The sequence below is a fragment of the Stegostoma tigrinum genome, unplaced genomic scaffold, assembly GCF_030684315.1.
Source record: "Stegostoma tigrinum isolate sSteTig4 unplaced genomic scaffold, sSteTig4.hap1 scaffold_157, whole genome shotgun sequence".
NCBI lineage: Eukaryota > Metazoa > Chordata > Chondrichthyes > Orectolobiformes > Stegostomatidae > Stegostoma > Stegostoma tigrinum.
The window spans coordinates 119,232-133,770 of record NW_026728098.1 but is presented as its reverse complement, the minus strand read 5'-3'; the positions used below and the strand labels follow the sequence as shown (position 1 = coordinate 133,770).

Sequence of the window (14,539 nt, the reverse complement as noted above, 5' to 3'; positions counted from 1 at the left end):
GAGTATAGAGTAGGGGCAGCTTTGCTGGGCACCGGTGTTGAGGTTTACGGTGGAGCAAGTGTTGTCACCTATCCTTACTGATTGTGGTCTCTGGGTCAGGAAGTCGAGAATCCTGTTACAGAGAGGGATGCTGAGGCCGAGGTCTCAGAGTTCAGAGAGGAGTTTGTTTGGAATTACAGTGTGGAAGGTGGTGGTCTGATCAATAAGTAACAGCCTGATGTAGGTATCCTTGTTATCCAGACATTCCAGGGATGACTGTCAGGCCAGGGAGACGGTATCAGCTGGAGACCTGTTGCAGTGGTAGGTGAATTGCAAAGGATCAAAGCACTTTGGTAGGTTGGAGTTGATGTGAGCCATGACGATGGTGATGCAAGTAATTTAGAAGGCAAATGGAATTTTGGCCTTTATTGTAAGGAGGTTTCAGTTTAAAAATGGGCAAGTTTTTTTGCAACTGATCAGGCTATTGAGGAGGTCACACTTGGAGAAATACAAGAAAGGATACACAGCCATAGGAAGCAGTTCAAAAGAGACTCACTGGGCCGATTCATCGGATCATGATTTATCAAGAATGGTTGCACAGAAGGTCTTTATTCATTCAAGTTTAGAAGAATGAGGGGTGATCTTACTGAAACACAAAATTTTTTGACAGGCTAGATGTGAAGACAATGTTTCCATTATTGTGGAAATCTCAAACTCAGCAACATAGTTACAGAAGAAGGGAACATTTATTGAAACCTGAGATGCAAAGGAATTTCTTCTTTCAGCAGGTAGCGATTGTTTAGAATACAAGAGAATTGTGAAAGGTAGATCACTGGAAGTATTTAAAGAAGGTGGTAGATAAGATTTTTGAAATAGAGAAGTTGAGCGCTCTGAGAAGCCGGTATGGAAGAGGAGTTGAGTCCCGGGCAGGTCAGCCATGTCTTATCGGATGGTGAGGTAGGGTCAAGAGGTAGAACATCCAGATCCTGGTGCTTTTTATGTTTTTGTCTGCTTGCTAGAACCGATAAGGAGTTTTATTGCGCTATATGGCCAAGCGTGCTGCTGACACAGAACAAGACTGAAATAATTTGCTCAATAAAACATTTCATGCGGCTTTATGGGATAAAGAAAACTTTCATCTACTACTTTGCTGACATCAATCAAAATCTGCTCAATTGAAAGAAATACATGCAGTTCATACAACTTTATGTCATTCTTCCCTTCAATGCATCAAGTATATCTTTGTTGCAATTCATTAAAGTATGTCTTTCTCAGGGACTTAAAATATGAAACAATACATAATACTGAAGTGTACAGCAGTGAGCACAATGGTCCAATTCCAAATTCTTTTGGATGGATCGGGAAAAATATCTGCCACCTGCAGCTTCATCCTGAATATATTCAAATTGTTCCAGTCCTGAACCATTTCAGACTGTAGTTCGGATGCTCACATGTCTCACTATTTGGATTTTGTTTTGCGATTACATTCTAAAGTGCAGACTACAGACAAGAACATTGTATTTTTGAAAACGTAATATTATAAAATTGGATAACTTCATAAACTATGATAATAAAATATTAATTGCTTGCTTCAATTGAAACGGTTCTTTATCTTGCTCATATATTTGAAGCCAAATTATCTGGACATGCTTTCTTCAACAGATTGGCTAGTTTAGAAAATGTTTTCACTGTTACCTGTATAAATTTCAACCTCATATTTAGGTCATCAAGCTGGTGAGAAATCTTTGGAGAGAAAGAGACATCAAGCGGAGATAATTGACTGGCCAGATCATTTAATATTTTGACTTCTTGTTTGACTGGGGCAATTTCTTCTTTAAAAACCTAATGGAGAGGAAGCGTATAAAATCTGAGAAACATCCTGAAATTAATGATTAAATGTTAATAAGAAATTAAGTTAAAACTAAAATCCTAATATTAAATATAATATACAAAAGCATCTGCTGGAAATGACATTTAATTCATAAAGATCTCGAGTTAAAAGTAACAGTGACGATGAAACGATCATAAATTATTGTAACAGAAAACTGAATTCACTAATCTATTCTTTAGGGAAGGGAATCTGCATCCCTTCACAATTCTGGTATCTGACTTCAAATTCACAGGAACATGGCTGACTCTCTACTGACTTCCAAAATGGCCTACCAAGCCATTCCTGGATGGGAAATGAATGTTAGCCTTGCCAGCAGTGCCCTCATCCTGTGAAAGAATGCTTTTAAAAAAGTGGATTTAATAAATGTAAAAGTAAGGAACAAAACAGGACAAATCAACTCAACAAGGCTTTGAAGGATAATACTACTTAGTCCTGTTCTTCTTTCTTACGTTACGTTCTCTCGCATGAAGGGTCGAGGCCCGAAATGTCAGCTTTTGTGCTCCTGAGATGCTGCTTGGCCTGCTGTGTTCATCCAGCTCCACACATTGTTATCTCGCATTCTCTAGCATCTGCAGTTACCATTATCTCTCGCAAGCAAAGGTTGATGTCTTTCAAAGCCCAATCTCAGATTTTGCAGGCAGTCCTTACCCTGAAAAAATACCAAATATGTATAAAGAAGAAAACTGGAGGTGAAACCATTCAAACAATTTTCATTGGCACAACAAATGTTCAAACTGTAAAAGCAGGTTAAGCACCTGTATGAGGAAACTGTACTCAAACTTTAAACAGACACTTACAGCCAACAAATGCGAGAAACATCCATTTCTTTCTGCATTACCAATTTTGCTGTTGGGAAAATAGGCCTAGACTTAGCAATGTAAATTCAAACAAGATAGCACCCTCTCAGATCTCAACACTCACAGTCGTAGAGTTCTGTTTTCACAGGTTGGAGTATAATAGCATCAAGTACAATACACCAAATCTTCTTTGGTACCTTTTCCTTCCATAAAACTGCTTTTAATAGATGCGCACAGAATTCATTTTATACACATTTAAATGTTTCTAAGTTCAAGAGGCCAGTTCCAGCACTTGGACTTGCATCTTCTTCATCACAACAGAACAAAATAAAGACCCACTCTTTCTAAGTCACGTTTTCAATTGTTAGTGACAAGGTGAAGTGCGAGAACTGCTCACTCGATGTTAAAATCTCTTAACTATGTACCTATATATTTCAATCCTGTGAAATATGTGGAATGAATTCGAGAAAAGGATTAATTTTGTTGCTCTGGGAGAGAGCTGGTACAGATAAAATAGGTTGAATGGCCTTCTCCCATGCTAAAAATGTCCATAACTGTTCTTGGCGCTGCTAAATTAAAGTGGGCATCCTTTCATTATGACTGTGAGGCGCAGCATGTTATGATAGATGGCATAATGGAGAAATCCTTTGTTATTAATAAACTTTTCAGCACGAGGCATCCTTCTGAAGTCAAATGTTCGACATATACCTGTTGCACTGACTTGGTTTCAAACACTTATAATGTGGAGGTGCTGGTGTTGGACGAGGATGGACAAAGTCAGAAGCCACATAGCATCAGGTTATAATCTGACAGGTTTATTTGAAATCATACAAGCTTTTGAAGTGCAGTCCCTTCATCATGTGTGGTCAGAGAGGAAAACACACAGGCACACAATTTATAAGCAGACAGATCAAAAGATCATACAACTGGTGTGAGTGGAGTGTCAGATAATAAGTCTTCATCCAGGATGTTTGTTTATTTGCAGATATTTTGTTGAAGAAACACACAGCTTGGAGTTACAGTCAGTGTGGTGTGTTATAAATAGTATCAGAGATAATGGGAACTGCAGATGCTGGAGAATTCCAAGATAATAAAATGTGAGGCTGGATGAACACAGCAGGACAAGCAGCATCTCAGGAGCACAAAAGCTGACGTTTCGGGCCTAGACCCTTCATCAGAGAGGGGGATGGGGAGAGGGAACTGGAATAAATAGGGAGAGAGGGGGAGGCGGACCGAAGATGGAGAGTAAAGAAGATCGGTGGAGAGAGTATAGGTGGGGAGGTAGGGAGGGGATAGGTCAGTCCAGGGAAGACGGACAGGTCAAGGAGGTGGGATGAGGTTAGTAGGTAGATGGGGGTGCGGCTTGGGGTGGGAGGAAGGGATGGGTGAGAGGAAGAACCGGTTGGGGAGGCAGAGACAGGTTGGACTGGTTTTGGGATGCAGTGGGTGGGGTGGGGGGGTGGAGAGCTGGGCTGGTTGTGTGGTGCAGTGGGGGGAGGGGACGAACTGGGCTGGTTTAGGGATGCAGTAGGGGAAGGGGAGATTTTGAAACTGGTGAAGTTCACATTGATACCATTGGGCTGCAGGGTTCCCAAGCGGAATATGAGTTGCTGTTCCTGCCCCCTTCGGGTGGCATCATTGTGGCACTGCAGGAGGCCCATGATGGACATGCCGTCTAAGGAATGGGAGGGGGAGTTAAAGGAGTTAAAATGGTTGGTGACTGGAAGGTGCTGTTGTTGATTGTGAACCGAGCGGAGGTGTTCTGCAAAGCAAACATGAGATTTTTGTCTTCTACCTTGCACTCACTGGAGCACTGCAGCAAGCCTGAGACAGAGATTTTGACCAGGGATCATGATGGGGTGCTCAAGTGATCGGCAATTGGAAACCTGGGGCCATTTTTATGTACAGAATATAGGTGTTCAGCCAAGTGGTTGGTCAGTCTGTGTTTCGTCTCCCCGATGCAGAGCGAGACAATATTGTGAGCAGTGAATACAGTAGACAAGATTGAGTGAAGTGTGGGTAAATCGCTGCTTCCCCTGGAAGCCTTGGATAGTGAAGCCGGAGGAAGTAAATGGACAGATGTTATGCCTTCTGTGGTGGCATGGAAAGTGCTGTCGGGTTATGGGGAGGTGTTGCGAATGGATAAGGAGTGGACCGAGGTGTCCTGATGGAATGGTCCCTGCAGAAGGCTGACAAGGGAGGGGAGGGGAATATATGCCTGGTGGTGGGATCTTGTTGGAAATCGTGGCTGATGTTCTTCTAGATGTGGATATTGATGGGTTGGTCATTGAGGACCAGGGTACCTCATCAGGGGTGAGGCCAAAGTGTACGAGATGGGTTGGACATGGCCGAGAGCTCTGTCAACCACGAACGCAAGGAATGCTCAGTTGAGGAAGAATGCAGACATTTCGGAATCCCTTCAGCAGAAAACGATATCATGAGAACAAGTGAATCTGTCTGGACAGTCCTGTTTGAAGATTTTAGGAAGTAAGACTCTGTTGTTTGTCATAAAGGATATGGTTAAGTGATCATATTCAAACTGAAGAGACCAAGAATGTGAGCCTGCAGAATGGGTGGTGAACCATGCCTCTAGGAATTCCTCTGCGTGTCTACACTTGGCTTGGGCTACTATGGTTACCTTGTCCCAGTTCCGTATGAGTGGCGTGATCCTCCACCCATAATGCAACCAACAAACAGATACAGTTGGACCGCACATACAAACCCATACAGATCAAAACCCGAAATGACAGTACTCATGGTAACTGACCGGACAGTATAAATTCCAGACAGAGTAAAGTAACATTGTTTCGTTGGAGGCTCTGCTGGTGATGTCACCAATCATGGTGACGAAACGTCTCAATGAAAACAAGCCAGCTCGGCGAGCAAGTCAACAACCTCAATTTGAGCTACCTTGTTCAAGTGTTTCATTTTTGATCTTGAATGTTAAATCTCGCTCCAACACAGGGACGGAGGATTACTGTTAACAGCTGCATTATAACTAATTCAAATCGAATCATTGTTTTGACCAGTCCAGAGATGTGCAGGTTCGGTGGATTGGGAATGCTGAATTACCCACAGTGCCCACACACGTGTAGGTTAGGTATATTAGCCATGGGAAATGCAGGCTGACAGGGATAGAGTAGGGAATGGGGATGGGTCTGGGTGGGATGCTCTTTGTAGGGTTGCTGTGGACTTCTCGAACTGAATGGCCTGTTTCCACACTGGGGATTCTATAAAACTAGGTTTTACTGAATTAGTGAGAAAGTGAGTTTATCAATTGCTAAATGCAAGAAGTCATAAGGCACCACAAATACACACAAGTTAGAAACAAGAAATTAGCTCAAAAAACGTAAAAGTTAAGAGGGATACGGATAGTTCAGCCTTTGGATTGTTTGTGAGGAATAGAAAGTGGGATGTTGTGGCCACTACATTGGCCGATCCCCGGAATGCTTATGTGAATTCAGTAGTTAATTTTGAGATCCTTGTTGAAATTCTTTTGATCTTGTTTCCTTTTTGACATTGCCCTGGTTTGCAGAGCTCAGAGCAAGAGATTGTCTTTTCTTCTTAGCTGCAGCAGAGGCCTATGAAATGGCTGTCCTAGAACTGTGACCTCCACAACTCCGTAGACCACACGAGCATAGTCGCCCAGGAATACACACACACTGACATTAAAGAACTATTGGGATAACAATACTCAGCATGGGACTGGAAAAGACAGCATGTAGAAACAGAAAACAGCTGTAAATAGTGTCAAGAGGTGAAATAAAGTTATAAATCAAAATTAATGACTCTTTGCTTGCGTGCTCATTGTATTCAGAACAAAATCAACAAATTCATAGCACACATACAGGTTGACGGGCATGATTTGAGAGCTATTACAAAGACATGGTTATAAGGCGATCAACACTGGAGGTAAATGTGCAGGGCTACGTGACATTCCAAAAAGACAGGCAAGAGGGAAACTGACTGTAAGCGATGAAATTACTGTGAGAACAAGAAACGATCTTCAATCGGAAGACATAGAATCCAATTTTATTTATTTGCTAATGGGAGGAGGACATCACTAGCTCGGCAGTGTTTATTGTCCATCCCGAATTGCCCAGGGGACAGTTCAGAGTCAATCATCTAGCTGTGGGTCTGCAGTCACATGTAGGCCAGACCATGTAAGGATGGCAGTTTCCTTTCCGAAAGGACATCAGTGAAGCAGGTGGGTTTTTCTGACATTTGACAATGGATTCATGGTCATCATTAGATTCTTCATTCATGATTTTCTTTTGTATTCAATTCAAATTCCACCACCTGCTGTGCTGGGATTTGAACACAGGTCCCCAGAATGTTATCTAAGTCTCTGAATTAACAGTCCAGCAATAATACCACTCGGCTATTTCCTCCCCAACCTTGGAACAAGAAAACCTGTAGTTGACTCCCACATGGGGGAAAACACTGAACCAGGAGCTTCTTCAACGGGGTGATCGCCTCTCCTTACATTTTAAGATAGCTATGAATAATCAGGACCTTGGGGGAAGCTACGAAATTGGGGGAAGGAAAATTACATCAGTATTAGGTAGGAGCTGAGCAGTATTAATTGGGAGGAGCTTTGATTGAACAAGTCGGCATTTGATACGCGGGAGATATTTAAAGACCTACTGATCAGCGTTCAGAACTGGCCTATTCCAGGGAAGGAGGAATGACAAGGATGGCAATCTAAGGACATATGGACAGAAGAAATAAAGGAGTAGGTCATCTGTCTCTTCCAGCTCGCTCCGCCATTCAATAAGGTCATCGCTGATCTTTTTGCGGACTCAGTTCCACTTACCCTCCCATTCACCATAACACTCAATTCCTTTCCTGTTCAAAGATCTATCTGTCTTGGCCTTTAAAACATTCAACCAGGGAACCTTGACTGTTTCACTGAGCAGAGAATTCCACAGATTCACAACCCTTTGGATGAAGAAGCTCATCCTCAACTCAGTCTGAAATCTGTTCACCCTTATTTTGAGGCTGTGCCGCCTAGTTGTAATTTCACCCATCAGTGGAAACAACTTCCGTGTTTCTTTCCTATCTATTTCTTTCATCATTTTAAAAGGTGCTATTAGAACACCCCTCATTCTTCGAAGTCTCAGAGAGTGCAATCCAAGTCTCCTCAATCTCTCCCCATACAGCAACATTTTCAATTGTGGAATCAATCTTGTGAAGCTCCTTTGCACCCCCTCCACTGCCAGCACATCCTTTCTCAAGTGAGGAGACTAAAACTGTACAAACTATTCGACATCAAGCCTCACCAGCACCCTATACAACTGGAGCATCCCCTCCCGATTTTTAAACTCAATTCCTTTGCTGTTCAAAGATCTGTCCGTCTTGGCCTTTAAAACATGCAGCCGGGGAATAGCAGCATGCTACAATTTTTCACCATTTAACTAATACTCCATTTTGCCCTAATTGCTACCAAAATGGATAGTCTCACTTTTACCATCGTTGCACTCCATCTGCCATTGTCCATTCACTTACACTTTCTGCGTCCTTCTGCAGATGTTCATTATCCTCTTCACACAACACTAAAATGAGTGGTAGAGTAATCTGTGAACTGTAACTGAACATAGAAGAACACAACGCAGAACAGGCCCTTCGGCCCTCCATGTTGCGCCGACCTGTGAACTAATCGAAGCCCATTCCCCTGCACTATCCTATTGTCAACCATATGCTGATCCAAGGGCTGTTTAAATGCCCCTCATGTGGCTGAGTTAACTTCATTAGCAGGCAGGGCATTCCACGCCCTTACCACTCTCTGAGTAAAGAACCTGCCTCTGACATCTGTCTTAAATCCATCACCCCTCAAAGTGTAGCTGCACCCCCTTGTACAAGCTGAAGTCATCATCCTCGGGAAAAAAAACTCTCACTGTGCACCCTATCTAATCCACTGACCATCTTGCATGTCTCTATTAAATCCCCTCTGAGCCTCCTTCTCTCCAATGAGAACAGACCCAAGTTCCTCAGCCTTTCTTCATAAGACCTTCGCTCCAGACCAGGCAACATTCTGGTAAATCTCCTCTGCACCTGTTCCAATGATTCCACATCCTTCCTGTAATGGAGCGACCACGCAATATTCAAACTGAGGCCGCACTAGCGTTTTGTAGAGTTGCAGCATGACATCACGTCTCCGCAACTCAATCCCTCTACCAATGAAACCTAAAACACCATCAGACTTCTGAACAGCACTATCAACCTGGGTGGCAATTTTCAGGAATCTATGTACACGGACACCACGATCCCTCTGCTCATCTACACTGCCAAGAATCTTTCCGTTGACCCGGTGTTCTGCCTTCCTATTATTCCTCCCAAAGTGAATCACCTCATATTTATCCATATTAATCTCCATTTGCCAAATTTCGGGACAATTCTGCAGTTTATCCAAGTCTCCCTGCAACCTGCAACATTCTTCCACACTGTCCACCACTCCACCGACTTTAGTGTCATCTGCAAACTCACGAACCCATCAACCAATTCCTGCGTCCAAGTCACTTATACAAATGACAAACAGCAGTGGTCACAAAACAGATCCTTGAGGCACACCACGCGTAACTGGACTCCAGGCTGAATATTCTCCATCAACCACCACTTGTTGCCTTCTTACCGAAAGCCAGTTTCTAATCCAACTGGCTAAATCTCCCTCAATCCCGTGCCTCTGTATTTTCTCCGAGAGCCTACCATGGGGAAACTTATCAAAGGCTTTACTCAAGTCCATGTACACCACGCCAACTGTCCGACCCTCATCGACATGCTTGGTCACCTTCTCAAAAAACTCAATGACGTTTGTGAGACACGACCTGTCCTTGACGAATCCATGCTGACTATCTCCAATCAAGTTGTTGATTGTTGGATGATTATAAATCCTATCTCTTATAATCCTTTCCAAAATTTTTCCTGCAACACACCTAAGGCTCACAGGTCTATAATTGCCTGGGTCATTCCTACTGCCCCTCTTGAACAAGGGCACAACATTTGCAATCCTCCACTCCTCTGGTACTAAACCTGTAGACAATGAGGACTCCAAGATCAAGGCCAAAGGCTCCACCACCTCCTCCCTAGCATCCTAGACAATCCTCGGAAAAATCCTATCAGGCCCAGGGGCTTTACCGACCTTCACACGTTGTCGAATTGATGACACTTCCTCCTTACTAACCTTAACCCTTTCAATTCTAGTAGCCTCTAACTCAATCACCTCCTCTACAATATTCTCCTGTCCCTCAGTGAAAACAGATGAGAAACATTCATTTAGCACCTCTCCAATCTCCACAGCGTCCACACACAACTTCCCACTTCTGTCTTTGACTGGCCCTATGCCTACCCAAGTCATCCTCTTATTCCTCACATACCTATCGAAAGCTTTCGGGTTCTCCTTTATTTACCTGCCAGTGTCTGCTCGTGTACCCTCCTTGCTCTTCTTAACTCTCTCTTTAAATCCTTCCGAGCTAATCTGTAGCTCTCCATCACCTCATGTGAACCATCTGGTCTCATCGTCACATCAGCCTCCCTCTTCTGCTTAACAAGAGATACAAGTTTTTTAGTAAACCACGGTTCCCTTAGCTGATCGCTTCCTCCCTGCCTGACAGGGACGTACCTATCAAGGACACGCAATATCTGTTCCTTAAACCAGCTCCACAATTCAATTGTCCCCATTGTCCTGCATTTTGCACACCCATTCTATGCCTCCTTAGTCTTGCCTAATCGCACTACAAGGGAGGAATGGAGAAGCCGATAGTGAAGGGGACTATCAGAGGTTACAGGAGAACATAGATAGACTGGAGAGTTGGGCAGATAAATGGCAGATGGAGTTCAATCCGGGAAAATGCGAGGTGATGCATTTTGGAAGATCAAATTCAAGGACGAACTATACAGTAAATGGAAAAGTCTTGGGGAAAATTGATGAACAGAGAGATCTGGTGTTCAGGTCCATTGTTCCCTGAAGGTGACAACGCAGGTCAATAGGGTGGTCTCGAAGGCATATGGCATGCTTTCCTTCATTGGATGGGGTATCGAGTACAAGACTTGCCAAGGTCATGTCGCAGTTGTATCGGACTTTGGTTTGGCCACATTTGGACTACTGTGCACAGTTCCAGTCGCCACATTACCAAAAGGATGTGGATGCTTTGGAGCGGGTGCAGAGGAAGTTCACCAGGATGCTGCCTTGTATGGAGGGTGCTAGCCATGAAGAGAGGTTGAGTAGATTAGGATTATTTTCATGAGAAAGATGGAGATTGGGGGGGGACCTGATTGAGGTCAACAAAATCATGAGGGTATAGACAGGGTGAACAGCAAAAAGCTTTTTACCCCCAGAGTGGAGGACTCAATTACGAGGGGTCATGAGTTCAAAGTGAGAGGAGCAAAGTTTAAGGGACATACGCATGGAAAGTTCTTTACACAGAGGTTGGTGGGCACCTGGAACGTGTTGCCAGCGGAGGTGGGAGACGCAGACACGTTAGCGTCTTTTAAGATATATTTGGACAGGTACGTGGATGGGCAGGGAGCAAATGGACACAGACCGTGAGAAAATAGGTGACAGGTGAGACAGAGGATCTTGATCGGCACAGGCTTGGAGGGCTGAAGGACCTGTTCCTGTGCTGTAATTTTCTTAGTTGTTTTGACTGACTAGAGGGAGCGAGGGAGGGAGGAATGGATGGCTGGTGGGAGGGAGCGAGGGTGGGAGGGAGCGAGGGAGGGAGGGAGCGAGGACTGACTGGAAGAAGGAATGGATGACTGGAGGGAGCAAGAGGAAGGGGGGGCAAAGGGGCAGGAGGAGGAGGGGGGGCAAAGGGGCAGGAGGAGGAGGGGGGGCAAAGGGGCAGGAGGAGGAGGGGGGGCAAAGGGGCAGGAGGAGGAGGGGGGCAAAGGGGCAGGAGGAGGAGGGGGGGCAAAGGGGCAGGAGGAGGGGGGGGCAAAGGGGCAGGAGGAGGAGGGGGGCAAAGGGGCAGGAGGAGGAGGGGGGGCAAAGGGGCAGGAGGAGGAGGGGGGCAAAGGGGCAGGAGGAGGGGGGCAAAGGGGCAGGAGGAGGGGGGGGCAAAGGGGCAGGAGGAGGGGGGGCAAAGGGGCAGGAGGAGGAGGGGGGCAAAGGGGCAGGAGGAGGGGGGGGCAAAGGGGCAGGAGGAGGGGGGGCAAAGGGGCAGGAGGAGGGGGGGCAAAGGGGCAGGAGGAGGAGGGGGGCGGGGGGGCAAAGGGACAGGAGGAGGAGGGGGGCGGGGGCGCAAAGGGGCAGGAGGAGGGGGGGCAAAGGGGCAGGAGGAGGGGGGGCAAAGGGGCAGGAGGAGGGGGGGCAAAGGGGCAGGAGGAGGGGGGGCAAAGGGGCAGGAGGAGGGGGGGCAAAGGGGCAGGAGGAGGGGGGGAACGGAGGAAGGGAGATGAACACAGCAGACAGGCTGACATCAGCTTCCCTGGCCTCTGATGCTGCATGTCCTGCTGTTTCATGCTCATGAACACGTCGTTACCTCCCATTCTCTTTTGTTTGTGTTTTATCACTCTTCCTCCCTCACTCTGATTCTCTCCCACTCTCTCACCTCTGCTGGCCCTAATTTCACTCCCTTGTCATGCTCCTTTATTTCCATCTTTCTGTCCCTTTTCTCTCTCCCGCCACAAACTCTCTCTCTCTCTCACTCTGGCTTTATTCACAGGGGGAGAGAGTACAAGAGCAAAGGAAACCAAAGCACGCAGCGCCTTCGGCTGAGAGAGAAATGAAGCACTGCCGGAGATTTTCCAAACCCTGACACGGGGGTTGCCTCTCTCTCTCTCTCGACGGTCTCTGTGACTGCCCCATCAAACCCCACACCCATTCCCTGACCATGGTGTCTCTCCACAAACCCACCTCCGGGTAGAAATGCAAACACAAGTTGCTGAAAATGCTCAGCATCTGTCAAGAAAAAGTCCCGAGGTAACGTTTTGGGTGCGATGACCCTTTCCCTCAGAGCTCCGGCCAGAAATGCTCCAGCCTCTGAGACAGGGTCCCCTTGTCGTCGGAGAGCTGCGGGTCGATCTCGGCTGGTCGCTTGGCGGAGGGCATAAGAGCTCCCCTCAGCCCCTGGAAGGGGTCTGTTCAGCCCCTAACCTTATACTGACCCTGGTTCTGTCCTTCCCTCATCCCCGGGAGCCCCTCCTGCCTTCCCACCTTGTCGTCGGAGTGCTATTCGGCTACGGAGGGTTGTGCGATAAAGATCCTACTTCCCACAGCGGCGGGGCGAGGGGACATCCCCTCGCTCCGAAAACACCTCCTCCCATCTCATCTTGTGGCAGTGGCTGTTCGGCTGCAGAAAGCAGCTCTGCCCGTGACCCCAAACCTCCCTACAACACCCCTCTCCTAAACCAACCCCCACCACGACCCTTTTGCAGTAGCTGTAAGCCATTCAGTCACTGGGCTGTACGATAGTGACTCTCCCCATGTCCTCTCACTTCCAAGACGGCTATCCTCGAAACCCCACCCCATTCCATCCCCCGCCTTCCCTTTACCTTGTAGTACGAGAGCAGTAGGCTGTTCGGCTACGGAAACCCGCGCAGGGCTGTATAATAGACACCCTCCCAATGTCCCCCCCAGCCTTCCCTCACCCGGGGAGGGCTATTCTCACCCCCAAAACATACATTCCCAAACCCTCGCTTTGTGATAGGAGCGGCGCAGGATGTGAAACAGGGACCGTGCTCATGTCCCCAGTCCTCCCTTCACCCCAAACCCCGCTCTCACCTTGCAGTAGGAGATAGTTTTCGGCTACTCAGCCCCGGAAGGCGTCGCGGACCCGCGGCCGGGTGCTCGGGGAGCGCAGGCTCGGTGCCAGGCAGCTGTTCAGGCAGGTAGCTGTGCCCAGGAGCCGGGCGAAGAGGCCTTCTCCCACCTCGGATCCCCGCTCCCGGCAAAGGCGGCGCAGGGCTGAGCCACTGAGCAGCGAGCGCTCCGGCAGCCCGGATGCCTGCTCCCAGCCCGGTGGTCATGCTGGAGGCCGCTGGAGAACAGGAGGTTGTAGGGGTCCGGGAGCGTGGTGCGATGATCCCCGCTGCCGAACCGCTGGGTCCTCAGCCCACGCCTGGGAAAAGGGATCCAGACAGCGGACTCATCGCCGACGCAGAGTCGGGGGTGGGAAAAGGCTTGAGTAGGACCAAGAGAGGAAGGGGATTGACTGAAAGGGAGAAAGAGACAGACTGTGTGTGTGTGAGAGAGAGAGGGCGGGGGGGGGATTAGAAATGCAGTCTGATTGCGGATGGCTTGGGTTCAAACAGAGATCTTTAAACTTTGTTCGAAAGAAACTCACAACGCTCCCTGCTGAGCGGGTGGAGAGGCTCGGATAGAGAGTAAGAGAGATGGAGGAAAAGGCGGGGGGAGGGGCGGTGCAGAGGGGGTGGGGGGTCGACGGTCACAGGGAGCGACGGAGAGAGAGAAAGGCAGAAGCACACACAGAGGGAGGCAGAGACAGAGAGGGGCACACACACACACAAAGACCAAAGAGACAGTGAAAGAGGAGAGAGACAGAGAAGTGCACAGCGAGATAGCAGAGACAAGACGATAGAGAGAGAGAGAGACAGACAGACAGAGAGTGAGGCGCACACACACAGAGAGATGGAGAGACAGAGATTGTGTGTGTGGCGGGGGGCGGGGGGTGTGTGTGGCGGGGGGCGGGGGGTGTGTGTGGCGGGGGGCGGGGGGTGTGTGTGGCGGGGGGCGGGGGGTGTGTGTGGCGGGGGGCGGGGGGTGTGTGTGGCGGGGGGCGGGGGGTGTGTGTGGCGGGGGGCGGGGGGTGTGTGTGGCGGGGGGTGTGTGTGGCGGGGGGTGTGTGTGGCGGGGGGTGTGTGTGGCGGGGGGCGGGGGGCGGGGGGTGTGTGGGGCGGGGGGCGGGGGGTGGGT

The 14,539-nt window shown here is 47.9% G+C and overlaps 1 long non-coding RNA gene across 2 annotated transcripts in view; it reads right to left on the bottom strand.

Annotated features, from left to right (window-relative positions):
- The window catches only part of LOC132207786 (uncharacterized), a 31,361-nt gene extending 17,081 nt beyond the window's left edge, over nt 1–14,280 (bottom strand). For both annotated transcript variants that reach the window (XR_009443818.1, XR_009443817.1), the window contains exons 1-3: nt 13,388–14,280; nt 2,320–2,519; nt 1,675–1,821 (exon numbers count right to left, since the gene is read on the bottom strand). This is a non-coding gene — a long non-coding RNA (uncharacterized LOC132207786). The remainder of the gene's footprint in view (nt 1–1,674; nt 1,822–2,319; nt 2,520–13,387) is intronic.
- Nucleotides 14,281–14,539: the final 259 nt, after the last annotated feature.